At 41.3% G+C, this 15,084-nt stretch overlaps 1 protein-coding gene across 1 annotated transcript in view; it reads left to right on the top strand.

Annotated features, from left to right (window-relative positions):
- Positions 1-15,084, top strand: part of SPIDR (scaffold protein involved in DNA repair) — a 504,871-nt gene that overhangs the window by 482,061 nt on the left and 7,726 nt on the right. The gene's annotated exons all lie outside the window — the stretch shown is intronic.

Genomic DNA, 15,084 nt, shown 5'->3' with positions numbered 1-15,084 from the left:
ACAGGAGGGTGATCCAGTGTTTGTCTCTGCAGAGCAGAGTGGAAGGGCCAGGGCCTTGGGTAATAGCCAGTGGGAGGGCAAGCAGCAGTCCCAAGGCATGAGATAAGGGAAGAGGTGAAGTAAACATGGAAGAGGGTTTAGTTGGGGGAAACTGACAGGTTGGGTAGTGAATTCAGTACAGAGGAAGCAAGGCACAGATGAAGGCTGGGAACATACCTGATGACGTCTGAGATCCCGGTTTAGGCCGCAAGGTGATAGTAGAGCTGTTGAAGGGAATCGGACGTGGCAGATGAGGCCAGCTTTGAGAGCACAATTTTAGCTATGTCTTGACGAGTTTAGATGTTTTGATCCATCTGAAAAGACATTTCAGTAGCTGATTGGATATGTGAGTCTGGGGCTCAACATAGCATTAATATTCTCCTTTTTAACTTTCTAAATTTTTTAGTGAAAAAAGTAGTGCCTGTCCAGTGGAACTAGTGAAAGATGAATAAAGAGAAAGAGAAATTATTTCCTACTGTGCACCTGCCATGCTGCACTCTGTACACACAGGAGCACATGCGTTTGCCCCCTTCGGAGGGAGTGTGTGCGACTGCACGACTTTGTAAAACACATTATCCTGGCGCTTGCTTTCCTCACTTAGGACTCTAGCAGGGATGTCCATCCAGATGGGTAGATAAAGATCTAACTCAAGATATTAATTGTTGCATAATATTCCCTTCTATGAATAAACTGTCTCTCCACTGATGGGCATCAAACATGTTCCCCTGTTTTTGCAATTATAAACAAGGCTGAAATAAACACACTTTACATCAATCCCTACTGATTTCTTTGCAGAAAGATTTCAGGGTCTTAGGGTTCGTGTATTTTTTAAACAACTTTACTGAGGTATAACTTACATCACTACAATTCATTCATTTAAGATGTTTTAGTATGTTCACAGATATGCAACTGTCACTACAATCTAATTTAAAACATTGTTGGGGCACCTGGCTGGCTCAGTCGGTAGAGCATGTAACTCCTGATCTCCAGGTTGTAAGTTTGAGACCCATATTTAAAAAAAAAAAGGGGCGCCTGGGTGGCGCAGTCGGTTGAGCGGCCAACTTCAGCCAGGTCACGATCTCGCGGTCCGTGAGTTCGAGCCCCGCGTCAGGCTCTGGGCTGATGGCTCAGAGCCTGGAGCCTGTTTCTGATTCTGTGTCTCCCTCTCTCTCTGCCCCTCCCCCGTTCATGCTCTGTCTCTCTCTGTCCCAAAAATAAATAAACGTTGAAAAAAAAAAAAATTAAAAAAAAAAAAAAAGGCACTGTCATCATTCCAAAATAAACCTCATGCCCATTGTCAGTGCCATTATGCTCTCCCACCCCAGCCACTTCCCCTGGTCTTAGGAAAACACTGATCTACTTTCCGTCTTTATAGGTTTGCTTTTTCTGGATATTTCACATACACAAAGTCATACGTTGTATGGTCTTTCATGATTGGCTTCTTTCATTTGGCATAACGTTTTCAAAGTTATCCATGATGTACTATGGGGTCAGCGCTTTATTTCTTTTTATGACTGAATGTTTCATTGTATGGAGGCACCACATCTTGTTTTTTCCATTCATCAGTTGATGGACATTGGGTCATTTCCACTTTCTGGCTACTGTAAGTAGTGCCGCTATGAATATTTATGGACAAGTTTTTTGTTTGAACCCCTGTTTTCGAATTTTGGGTATGTATCTAGGGATGGAATTGCTGGGTCATATGGGAAACCCTGTGCTTAGCCTTTTTGAAGAAATGCAAAAGTGTTTTCCAAAGTGGCCACACAATTGGCTTGTGTATTCTTAATATTAAAAGATATTAAGTTAATTTCCAAAAAATATACAGAAATTCCTATTTCCAAAAGGCCTTCTAAGAGGACCTGTTCCCACCAGCCTTGCCCATCATAAGATTCCTGAGTCTTTTTATAATTTTTATAAACAGCAAAATCTCTGATCCCATTGTTGCTCTAATTCACATTCTCCTGCCTGCTTGTGAAGTTGAGCACTTGTTCATTGTGTTCAGGCGATTTGGATCTTCTCTTCTGTGCATTTTCTTTTAGTGTTAAGGCCAAAACATAACTAAAGTTGTGATTCAAAGTGAGAAATGAGAGCAGTATAGCCTGGTTGTCCCGAAGAAAGCAGACTCTTCCATTTTGTCACCTAACACAGGGCTAATAGAATCCACCTTAAAGCATTGTTGAGGGTTAAACGAGATAATGCACATGAGGCTTTGGGGGCTTGGAGTGCTCACCGACTAGTGGAGAAGGATGACCGCCCCTGACAAGGAGGGCTGGATGACAGCAAAAGCCCATGAGGCAGTGGGTGGGTGGCCTTGGGACCGTCAGGATTTGTCAGGCAGAGTTGGGGAAGGCCTTCCAGACAGATGAAGGCCATATAGAAAACCCACGGAGATGCCAAGGGCAGTTGTAAAAGCTTTCTGTGCTGGAGGAGTCAGGGACCTCTTGGGATGGAGCTGTTTCTGTCTCATTCTGCTATTCCCAGTCATGCCAGCCACGGAGGCTGTGTGATCAGTTGTCTTAAATGAAGCAATTCTGTGAGCGCTGTAGATAGACTGTGGTACAGAGCCAGGGTTGGTTGCTGGCAGGCTGTTTGGAAGCATGCCGGTAAGGAAGGGCTGGGAGTCTGCAGAGGCTGACTGGACTGTTGGGGCATCTGAGCGCTGGCTGCGCTGGGCCCCTGGGCACACAGGCTGTGAGGACCGTGCACGCTGCAGATGTATGCCCCGGAGCAGATAGATGCGCTGCGCATTTGTCCTCGTCACTGTGCCCACAGCGTGCTACCGCTGGCACATCTCCTCCACCTCCAGAGGCCCCCCTTGCACCTTCATTCTCTCCAGCGGTTGCTCCTGTTCTCCCACCCCTCACCTCTCTCAGAGCCCAGGATTGGTCCGGGGCCCAGAGGAGAGAGAAGGGTGTGGGAGCGGTGTTCTCTGCCCCACATTTGAGGGGAACCACCATGCACCCACACTGCTTAAGCTGTTCAGGACCCTATTATTGTAAGACCATAAGAATTGCTACCGCCTGTAGCACCGTTTCAGCTAGAACCGCAGTATAGAAGTGAGCAGACATGGGGCCAGGGGGTTTCCTTGCTCTGTTCCTGATCTTAAGGGGAAAGCATCTACTTAGTCAACCAGCTGTAGGGGTTTTGTTTATTTGTCATTCTTTCTGGTAAAGATAGTATCTCTTTATTCCATACTTTGCAAGAAAAAATATTAGCTCTTTTGTGCTTCTTTTATTCCACTCTTCCTTGCCACCTTCCTACAGTTGTTTCTGTACTTTATAGTATAAAGATGGGTGATATTCTCTTCTATAACCATAATTAAGCCTTGAACACTGTCTACAGATTGCTTTTTTTTTTAGATTTTCAAAGGTGAAAATCAATAAATGGTATTTTTAGTGTTATGATTATATAAATATTTTTCACTGAATAGGAAAATAGTATACTGTACTTCTGTTTCCTTGTTTGGGGTTTTTTTGTTTGTTTGTTTGTTTAATTTACATACAAGTTAGTTAGCATATAGCACAACAATGATTTCAGGAGTAGATTCCTTAGTGCCCCTTCCCCATTTAGCCCATCCCCCCTCCCACAACCCCTCCAGTAACCCTCAGTTTGTTCTCCATATTTATGAGTCTCTTTTGTCCCCCTCCCTGTTTTTATATTATTTTTGTTTCCCTTCCTTTATGTTCATCTGTTTTGTCTCTTAAAGTCCTCGTATGAGTGAAGTCATATGATATTTGTCTTTTTCTCACTGAGTAATTTTGCTTAGCATAATACCCTCTAATTCCATCCACGGAGTTGCAAATGGCAAGATTTCATTCTTTTTGATTGCCGAGTAATACTCCATTGTGTGTGTGTGTGTGTGTGTGTGTGTGTGTGTGTGTGTATATATATATATATATATATATATATATATACCACATCTTTATCCATTCATCTGTTGATGGACATTGGGTCTCTTTCCGTACTTTGGGTATTGTTAATGGCGCTGCTATAAACATTGGGGTGCATGAGTCCCTTCAAAACAGCACACCTGTATCCCGTGGATAAATGCCTAGTAGTGCGATTGCTGGGTCGTAGGGTAGTTCTATTTTTAATTTTTTGAGGAACCTCCATCCTTTTTTCCAGAGTGGCTGCACCAGTTTGCATTCCCACCAGCAGTGCAAAAGAGATCCTCTTTCTCCACATCCTCGCCAACATCTGTTGTTGCCTGACTTGTTAATGTTAGCCATTCTGACAGGTGTGAGGTGGTATCTCATTGTGGTTTTGATTTGTATTTCTCTGATGATGAATGATGATTTTTCATGTGTCGGCCATCTGGATGTCTTCTTTGGAGAAGTGTCTATTCATGTCTTTTGCCCATTTCTTCACTGGATTATTTGTTTTTTGAGTGTTGAGTTTGAAAAGTTCTTTATAGATTTTGTACTAACCCTTATCTGATATGTCATTTGCCAATATCTTCTCCCATTACATTTGTTGCCTTTTAGTTTTGCTGATTGTTTCCTTCTCTGTGCAGAAGTTTTTATGTTGATGAGGTCCCAATAGTTCAATTTTGTTTTTGTTTCCCTTGACTCTGGAGACATGTTGAGTAAGAAGTTGCTGTGGCCAAAGTCAAAGAGGTTTTTGCCTGCTTTCTCCTCTCGGATTTTGATGGCTTCCTGTCTTACGTTTAGGTCTTTAATCCATTTTGAGTTTATTTTTGTGTGTGGTGTTATAAAGTGGTCCAGGTTCATTTTTCTGCATGTCACTGTCCAGTTTTCCCAGCACCGTTTGCTGAAGAGACTGTCTTTATTCTGCTGGAATATTTCCTGCTTTGTCAAAGATTAGTTGGCCATACGTTTGTGGGTCCATTTCTGGGTTCTCTATTCTGTTCCATTGATCTGAGTGCCTTTTCTTGTGCCAGTATCATACCGTCTTGATGATTACAACTTTGTAATACATCTTGAAGTCCGGGATTGTGATGCCTCCAGCTTTGGTTTTTTCTTTCTTTTCTTTTCTTTCTGGCTCCATACAAATTTTAAGATTGTTTGTTCTAGTTCTGTGAAGAATGCTGATAGGGATTTTTTGATGGGGTTTGCCTCATGGAATTTTATATTGACTTTCATTTTCCTTGCATTGCCTGTACCACACTTTTTTTTTTCAAATCTCCAAAAATTATGACAAATCATTGGAGTTATCCTTTTCCTTTATAATTTCCCTCCTAGAGCTTTCTCCCCCACCAAGACAGTCTTAACTATTTGCTTAACTACTGTCCTAGGACTCCCTCATATTAATCATTTAAGTTTGAGTCACTGTTTCCTACATATGACTTCTTTATTGGTTTCTTCCACCTGTAGGTTTTTGTAGGTGTTCTTTACCAAGTTAAGGAAGATCTTCTCTATTCCTGGATTGCTGAGAGTTTTTATCATGGCTGGGTGTTGGATATTGCCAAGTTATTTTTCTACATCTTTTGATATGACCATATGATTTTTCTTCTTTAGTCCATTAATATGACAGATTACATTAATTGATTTTTTAAAATATTGAACCAGCCTTGTATACCTGGAATAAATCCCACGTTTGGTTATGGTATATATTTTTTTATATAGATTAGATTTGCTAACGTTTTGTTAAGGACTTTGCATTTATGTTCATGAGAGGTGTTATTCTGTATTTTTCTTTCATGTAATGTCTTTATCTGGTTTTATTTTAGGGTAATGCTGTCTTCATAGAATGAGTTTAGGAAATATTCCTTCTGCTTCTATTTTCTGAAGAGATTGTAGAGGATTGGTATGATTTCTTACTTACAAGTTTGGTAGAATTTGCCTGTGAACCTTCTGGTCCTGGTATTTTCTGTCTTGGAAGATTATGAATTATTTATTCAACTTCTTTAATAGAGATTAGCTTATTCAGATCATCTGTTTCCTCTCGTGTGAGTTTTGATAGACTGTGTATTTCAAGAAATTGATCCATTTCACGTAATTTAGCAAATTTGGGGGGTGGGTAGAGTTGTTCATAACATTATTTTATTATCCTTTTACTGTCCATGGGATCAGTAATGATGGCCCCTCTTTCATTTCTGATAAAATTAATTTGTTTCTTCTGTCTCTGGTACTGTTGATTAGACTGTTAGAAGTTTATCAGATAATTTTTATTAATCTTTTGAAGGGATCAAATTTGGGTTTCTTGAATTTCTCTTCTTGCTTTTGTGTTTTTAATTGTATTGATCTCTCTTCTAATTTTCATTATTGCTTATATTCCCTTTGCTTTGGTTGTAATTTGCTTCTCTTTTTATTTTTCCTAAGATGAAAGCTATATATTAGATATTTTCTTATATCTGCATAGAGTGCTATAAATTTCTCTCTAAGCACTGGTTTTGCTACATCCCACAAGTTTTGATATGTTTTAATTTTCATTTAGTTGAAAATATTTTAAAACTTCTCTTGAGATTTCTTCTTTGACCCATGTGTGAGTTAGAAGTGTATTGTTTAATCTCCAGTTATTTGGGGGTTTTCAGCTATCTTTCTGTTATTGACTTCTGTTTAATTCCGTTGTGGTCTAAGAACATACCTAGTATGATTTCTTTCCTTTTTTGAGAGAGAGAGCACATGAGCAGGAGAGGAGACAGAGGAATAGAGAGAGAATCCTAAGCAGGCTCCACGCTCAGCCTAGAGCCCAACGTGGGGCTCAATCCCACGACCCTGGGATCATGACCCAAGCTGAAATCAATAGTTAGACACCCAACTGACTGAGCCACCCAGGTCCCCCTGATTTCTATATGATTTCTATACTTTTAAATGTGTTTCATGCCCCACTTTGTGGTCTGTCTTGATGGATATTCCATGTGAGCTTGAGAAGAATGTTTATTCTGCTGTCATTGGATTGAGTATTCTATAAATGTCAATTAGATCCAATTGATTGATGATGCTGTTCAGTTCAGCTGTCTTTATGATTGTCTGCCTTTGGACCTTTCAGTCATTGATAGAAGGGTATTGAAGTCTTGAAGAATAATAAATAAAATATAATAGCGGGTTTCTTTATCTCTCCTTGAAGTTTTATCAGTTTACTTCACATATTTTCACAGTCTGTTGTTAGGTGCATACACATTAAGAATTGTTATGTCTTCTTGGCGAATTGACCCCTTTATCATTATTTCATGCCTTTTCTGTCTTCTCTCTAATCATTTTCCTGGATCTGAAGTCTGCTCTGTCTAAAATTAATATACCTATTTTAACTTATTAGTGTTAGCAGGGTATATCTTTCTTCTATAATTTTACTTTAATCTCTATGTGTCTTTACAGTTGAAGTAGACAACAGAGTTAGCTCATGTTTTTTTGTCCACTCTGACGGTCTCTTTTAATTTATGTTTTTAGACCATTCACATATGAAGTGAATATTTATATAATTGGATTAATATCTATCGTATTTATAATTGTTTTCTATTCAGGGAACTAGTCTTCCACCCTCCTGCTTTATCTCATTTTATTGTTTTATTTTTTTATTTTTTTAACGTTAGAGTGCGAGCTGGGGAGAGGGGCAGAGGGAGAGTGACAGGGGATCTTAAGCAGGCTTCATGCTCAGTGGGAAGCCCGATGTGGGGCTCAACATAGTGGCTCAGTCCCATGACCCTGGGATCATGACCTGTGCCAAAATCAAGCTGCTCAATGAACTGAGCCATCAGGCACCCCTGCATTTTCTCATTTTATTTATTTATTTATTATTATTTTTTTTTAACGTTTATTTACTTTTGAGACAGAGAGAGACAGAGCATGAACCGGGGAGGGTCAGAGAGAGGGAGACACAGAATCTGAAACAGGCTCCAGGCTCTGAGCTGTCAGCACAGAGCCCGACGCGGGGCTTGAACTCACGGACCATGAGATCATGACCTGAGCCGAAGTCGGCCGCTTAACCAACTGAGCCACCCAGGTGCCCCTGCATTTTCTCATTGTAATTGAGTATTTTATGACTCCATTTTCTCCTCTTTCTCAGCATATTGATTACACTTTTCTTAACATTCTTTTTTTTTAATGTTTATTTATTTATTTTGAGAGAGACAGAGACAGTGGGGGGGAAGGGCAGAGAGATAGGAGAGAGAGAATACCAAGCAGGCTCTGAGCTGACAGCACAGTGCAGAGGGGTTGATCTCACAGATCTCTCAGGTCATGACCTGAGCTGAAATCAAGAGTTGGATGCTTAACTGACTGAGCCATCCAGGCGCTTGCTTTTTTTTTTTTTTTAACATTCCTTAGTGGTTGCCCTAGATACTGCAATATATATTTATAACTAACCAAGTCCACTTTGAAATAACACTATCCTGCTTCAAGGGTAGTACAGGTATCTTGTAAGGATATTCTCAATTCCTCTCTCCCATTCCTTAGAACATTGCTGACATTCACTTATCCATAAGGTATAATCACTGAATACATTGTTGTTATTAATGACCTAAGCAAACTATTATGTTTTACATTAATTTTTATTATTCCTTCTCTGATGCTCTTCCTTTAGTTTATGTAGATCCAGTTTCTGACTTTTATCCTTTTCTTCACATGCCACCACTTTAATGTAGAGTTCCCTGTGGATCTCTATCTGAAGGTATCCTGCAGGCCTCTGGGTGGGTCAGGTGGATATGTAAACACTGTTATCACAGAGCTGCCAGATCCCCTGATAAGAACCAGTTAACTAGGGATTTAGAGAAAACAAAACCCCAGCTGCAAAATAGCAAAGATTGGCCCAGTCTCCCATGCAGGAACAGCCCAGGTAAGGTAGAGGCTGGGGCAGTGAACAGATCCCACTGATGGACAAAGGGCCACAGAGGCTTCCCTGCTTTCCAGCCAGCTGTGGACTTGTCCAGATCTGACTCCAATCAAAGCCACACAAGCCTAGAGTCCTTACTACTCAGTGAGGTAACAATAGCAGACACCCCTTTCTCCGTAACTCAGCCTTGCTCTACTCTGCCCTTCCCTGTCCTGGAAAGTCCAGTGATGGCTTGTCCAAAGAGAGCTCCAAGCAGGCTCTTTCACCATCTGCAGGAGGTCAGTGCTGGGAGGTGGACAGCTCTCTGCAGCAGCTAAATCAGGTGGGCATCAGGGTCTCCAACAGTGGTGTGGACCTTGCAGAACATCGAGCATTTTCCCCGAGTAGAGCTTGAACAAAGTCAGAGTATGGCCCTGTGAGCTAGTCCTTCACTGAGAACAAACATCTCCACCTGCACAAGTGCTCCATCTGTCTGCTCGAGTCCTCCATCTGCTCGAGTGCTCCAACTGTAGGAGTGTTCCACATGCATGAGCGCTCTATCTGCATGAATCCTCCACCAGCACGAGTGCTCCACCTGCACGAGTGCTCCATCTACTCGAGTGCGCCATCTTCTCAAGTGTTCCACCTGCACAAGTGCTCCATCTGCTCGAGTGCTCCATCTATCTGCTAGAGTCCTCCATCTGCTCGAGTGCTCCACTAGCACGAGTGCTCCATCTGCACAAGTGCTCCATCTGTCTGCACGGGTGCTCCATCTGCTTGAGTGCTCCATCTGCACAAGTGCTGCATCTATCTGCATGAGTGCTCCACCTGCACAAGTGCTCCATCTGCTTGCGTCCTCCATCTGCTCGAGTGCTCCATTTGCACGAGTGCTCCATCTGCTCAATCCTCCACCTGCACGAGTGCTCCATCTGTTCAAGTGCTCCATCTATCTACACGAGTGCTCCACCTACACGAGTGCTCCATCTGCATGAGTCCTCCATCTGCGCAAGTGCTCCATCTGGTGAGTGCTCCACATGCACAAGCGCTCCATCTGCACAAATCCTCCATTTGTGTGAGTGCTCCACCTGCACGAGTGCTCCATCTGCTTGAGTCCTCCATCTGCGGGAGTGCTCCATCTGCTCAAGTGTTCCTGGAAAATGGAGCCCCCGTGGGGGACAGTGCTCACTGACGTGCTTGGGTTGCCAGGCCTTCTGGTCTCATTTCCCAATCATCAGCATCCACACTATGCAAGGGCTCTTCCCAGTTCACTTTTTTTTAGGATAAAAAAGTTTTGCAGCATTGATTTTTATCTCATTGCATTGCTCAGCACTTGTTTATATTCCCCTTGCTAGTGGGTGGTGGTCTCGCTCACTGCCAGGGGCACCAACACAGCAAGGGTAGATTTGTACTCTGCTTCCCTGGAAATGTGTGGCCAAGTCCTGTCTTCAGACCAGGCTTTGGCCTCACTTCTGAGCCCCAGCTTCTGTCCATTAGAAAACAAGAGTGGAGAGGAGGGTGTGCCAGAGAGTTGAAAGTCACTGAAGAAAATACCGGAGCCTGTAGCTGCCCTGTCCCCTACTGGAAAGGAGCCACTGCACTTCCCAGGAAGGAGCCTGTGAAAGAACCTTTTTGAAAACATGTTTTAATGGATCTGTGATACACCTTTCCCAAACCTGATTACAAGAGATTTCTGTAAATAGGATAGGGAAAGTAAAAAGTTTATTTTATTTTATGTTTTAAGTAAACTCCATGCCCAGTGTCGAGCCCAATGCAGGGTTTGAACTCAGGGCTGTGAGATCAAGACCTGAGCTGGAATCAAGAGTCCATGCTTAACTAGCTGAGCCACCCAGGCACCCCAAAAAGTAAAAGCTTCTAATAGTGCATTGCCGCCAAACAATGAGTATGGTTACAACCCTCAAACTCTAACAAAAATGGGTTTTTTTTTTCCCTTTTGTTTTCATTTAAGCAAATGTTCTAGATGCTAACAGTTTAATAGTACACTTCCCAGCCATCCCTTGGAATTTATTTCGAGTTACTGGAAGGCATCTCCAGTGGTGTGTACCCCAGATGAAATACATTTCTTCAACTGTGTCTTGTTCCCTGCTGGAAGGAAATTGCTTAATCCCATCTAAATGTAAGTGCAGTTAACACCCAAAGATATCTTAGGATACAAAGGAACTTTCGTTGGTAGCAGTCTTCTTTTAATTAGTTCATGTAGCATACACTTAGCAAGTACTGCTGTGAACCAGCTGGCACTGGGCACACACACCCGTGGCATGGGAACCCCTCATCCCGCTTGGCCCTACTTATGCCTCCGCCTCTTGTGAATTGGTCAACACTCCTTTCCGGCTGTATTATAAGCCGTTATTGACTTTACTTTTTATCCCTTTGACTCAATCTTGATTAGATTTGCAAGGACAATGAAATTAGCTGGGACAGCCTTTTCAAAATCAAGATCTATTATTTTCATTTTTAAAAAGTCATTCAAGTAGGCTTGCATGAATGCATTTTAATAAATCAAGCCTACTTAGTTGTAACAATTGTTTTATCCCCTACAGATACGTTTCTCCTAATGCTTGTTCTAGTAGAGAATGAAAATCTTTGTTCCAGGACTAGGAGGGATGATTCTTCTATTTTTCTGGGAACTTAGGTCACACCTTTTCTAATGTCTAATCTCACCACTTTTCAGTAAGAATGGTCTATGGTTTGCTAATGTATCTAGATGATATCTATAATGCTTCACATTTCAAGACAATTAGAGCATCTCAGTCTCCTGTTTAAAATTCCTCACTGACTTCTCATGCCTTCCAAGTCTAACATCCCTAGCAAGACCCTGAGTGACTTGGGTTCCCAACCTCTCAGCCATATCATTTGCCTTTCCTTTATGCCTGTTTGGCCTCCAGCCCCACCAGCACCTGTCACCCACCTACAACCACACCTCGTGTCTCTTCTTTTGGGAAACCTTCCCTGACCTCAAGCTAGCTAGAGAGCCTCTCTTCTCTACCTTCAAGGGTCTTTTCCATTTCTCAATTTAGCATTTATTTTATGATAATATTTAATAGACTATTTTTATTTATTTATGAATGTACTATATATTTATTTATTTTAAGTAGGCTCTGTGCCCAATGTGCGGCTTGAACTCACCACCCTGAGAGCAAGAGTCATACTGAGCCAGCCAGGCACCCCCTTAATAGACTATTTTTAGAGCAGTTTTAGGTTTACAGCACAGTTGAGCAGAAGTTACAGAGATTCCCCATACCTCCTGCCCCTGCACATGCACTGCCTCCCCCATTATCAACATCCCCCACCAGGGTGATAAATTTGTCGCAGTTGATGAGCCTACATTGTCACATCATAATCACCCAAAGCCCAGAGTTGACATTAGAGTTCCTTCTTGGTATTGTACTTCCATGGGTTCAGACAAATGTACAACATGTATCCATTATCACAGTATCAGACTGAGTAGTTTCACTGACATAAAAATCCTCTGCTCCACCTATTCACCCTCCCTCCCCTTTAACACATGGCAGCCGTTGATCTTTTTACTGTCTGTGTAGTTTTGCTTTTTCCAGAATGTTGTATAGTTAGAATCATGCAGTATGTGGCTTTTTCAAACTGGCTTCTTTCACTAAGCAATATGAATTCCGTTTCCATGTATGCTTTCATGGTATTATAGCTCATTTCTTTTTAGTGCTGAATAATATCCCATTGTCTGGATGTACCACAGTTTATCCATTCACCTGCTGAAGGACATCTTGGTTGCTTCCAAGTTGTGGCAATTAAGAATAAAGCTGCTGGGGCGCCTGGGTTAACCTCAGTTGGTTAAGTGTCCAACTCTTGGTTTCGGTTCGGGTCATGATCTCATGGTTCATGAGTTCAAGCCCCGCATAGGGCTCTGTGCTGACATTGCGGAGCCTGCTTAGGATTCTCTCTCCCTCTCTCTCAAAATAAATAAATAAAAACTTTAAAAAAAAGAAGAAGAAGAAGAAAGCTGCTGTAAACATCTGTATACAGGTATTTGTGTGGACATAAATTTTCAACTCCTTTGGATGAATACCACCAAGCACAATTGCTGGGTCATATGGTAAGACTATGTTTGGTTTTACAAGAAATTGCCAAAACTGTCTTCCGAAGTAGCTGTACCATTTTGCATGCCACCGACCATGACTGCGAGTTCCTATTGTTCCATATCCTTACCAGAATTTGGTGGGGTCAGTGTTCTGGATTTTGGCCCGTCTAATAGGTGCGTAGTGTTATCTCATTGTTGGGTATTTTGTTTTGTTTTACTTACTGAAGTGTAGGTGACTCACAGTGTTACAGGAGTTTCAAGTGTACAACATCGTGATTTGACAACTTTATCCATTGTGCTGTGCTCACTGCAAGGGTAGCTACCATCTGTCACCATACAGCTCTATTATCATCTCCTCATAACATTTATTCCATGACTGGAAGCCTGTAACACTTCACCCATTTTGCCCATCCCCCACCCCTCTCTCCGCTGGCAACTACCACTTTGTTCTCTGTATTTATGGGTTTGTTTCTACTTTGTGTTTGTTTGGTTGGTGGTTTCGGTTTTTAGATTCCACATATAAGCAAAATCATATGGTATTTCTCTTTCTCTGACTGACTTATTTCACTTAGCATAATACCCTCTAGGTCCATCCTTTTTATTGCACATGGCAAGATCTCATTCTCGTTTATGATTGAATAATATTCCCCTGTTTGTGTGTATGTATCACATCTGTTTTTATCCATTCATCCATAGAGGGACACTTGGACTGCTTCCATAAATTGGTTATTGTAAATAATGCTACTATAAGCATCAGAGTGTATATATCTTCCAATTAGTCTTTTTGTATTCTTTGGTTAAATACCCAATAGGGGAATTACTGGATTATATGGTATTTTTATTTTCAATTTTTTGAGGAACCTCCATACTGTTTTTGAGCCACCTCCATACAGTGGCTGCCCTCATTGGCATCCCCACCAACAGTACATGAGGGCTCCCCTTTCTCCACATGCTTGCCAACACTTGTTATTTCTTATCTTTCGGAGTTTAGCGATCCCAACAGGTATGAGGTGATATCTTGTTGTTCTGATTTGTATTTCCCTTTTAGTCAGTGATGTTGAGCATCTTTTCATGTGTCTGTTGGCCATCTTGATGTCTTCTTTGGAAAAATATCTAGTCAGGTCCTCAGCCCGTTTTTAATTGGATTATTTGGAATTTTGTGTGTGTGTGTGTTTGTGTTCTCCTTGTTTTAATTTGCATTTCCCTGGTCATATGATGTTTGACATCTTTCATATACTTATTTGCCATCTTATATTATTTTTGGTGAGGTATCTATGAAGGTGTTAGGCCCATTTTTTAATTGGGTTGTCTGTGTTATTGTTGAGTTGTAAGAGTTCTTTGTATATTTTGGATAACAGTCCTTTATCTGGTATGTTTTTGTGAATGTTTTCTCCCATATTCATATTTTTCTCATTATTTGTTCATCTCTCTTCTCAACCAGACTGGAGAGTCCACAAGAGTGGGGATTGCAGTATTCATCATTATATATTTCATGCTACATGTATATCCCACACTAAGTAGCATTGTATACACATTTGTTTGTTGAATAAATAAATCACAAATATTGGGTTACAAAAGAAATAAGGAAACCAAAGAAATCACATAAGAGGATAACAAACCAATAAGAATACTTCTCTTTCCTTACCAAAGAAGTAGAAATGAACATAAGGAATTCCATTATACTTACCAAGGAAGCAAATACTGAGGTGAGGCTAACACTCTGTGAATGGATGGTGACAGTGTGAATCACCGTGAACCTCCTTGTGGGAGACAGCTTGTAACAGGGTGTTTCTGTATCTCCAACACTCATACTCTTGACAGAGTGATTCTGCTTCCATGAATCTAGCCTGAGGAAGAGATCTCAGTACAATAAGGACCTTACGTGGAAAGATTTCCACTGCCTCAGACCTGTATGTCCAGTATGGAGGGAACCGTGACTTAAATGGAATATCAAATAAGACAGTCCTTGCAACGGCTCTACAGCAACCTACAAAGTAGTGTGAGACACTGCCCCGACAGCTTGCTTGTAATGATTTCAGTATGTACACATCTGGAAAAAAACTGAAAACAATGAGGCAGAATGGAAATACTTGGTTAGGTAGTAATATGGGCAAGTTTTAAACAACTTACTTTTTATTGTTGTAGTTTTGTTTGTGCAGTACATGGAAATTATAAAAAGCTTGGGAACATTTGTATAAACGTACAAGGGAGAGAACAACCTGAGGAACCTCACACTAGCATCTAGGGCCTGAGGGACAGAGAGAAGT

Source organism: Puma concolor, chromosome F2, assembly GCF_028749965.1.
Source record: "Puma concolor isolate L17-30 chromosome F2, mPumCon1.1.hap2, whole genome shotgun sequence".
NCBI lineage: Eukaryota > Metazoa > Chordata > Mammalia > Carnivora > Felidae > Puma > Puma concolor.
This window is presented reverse-complemented; position numbering and strand designations above follow the sequence as displayed.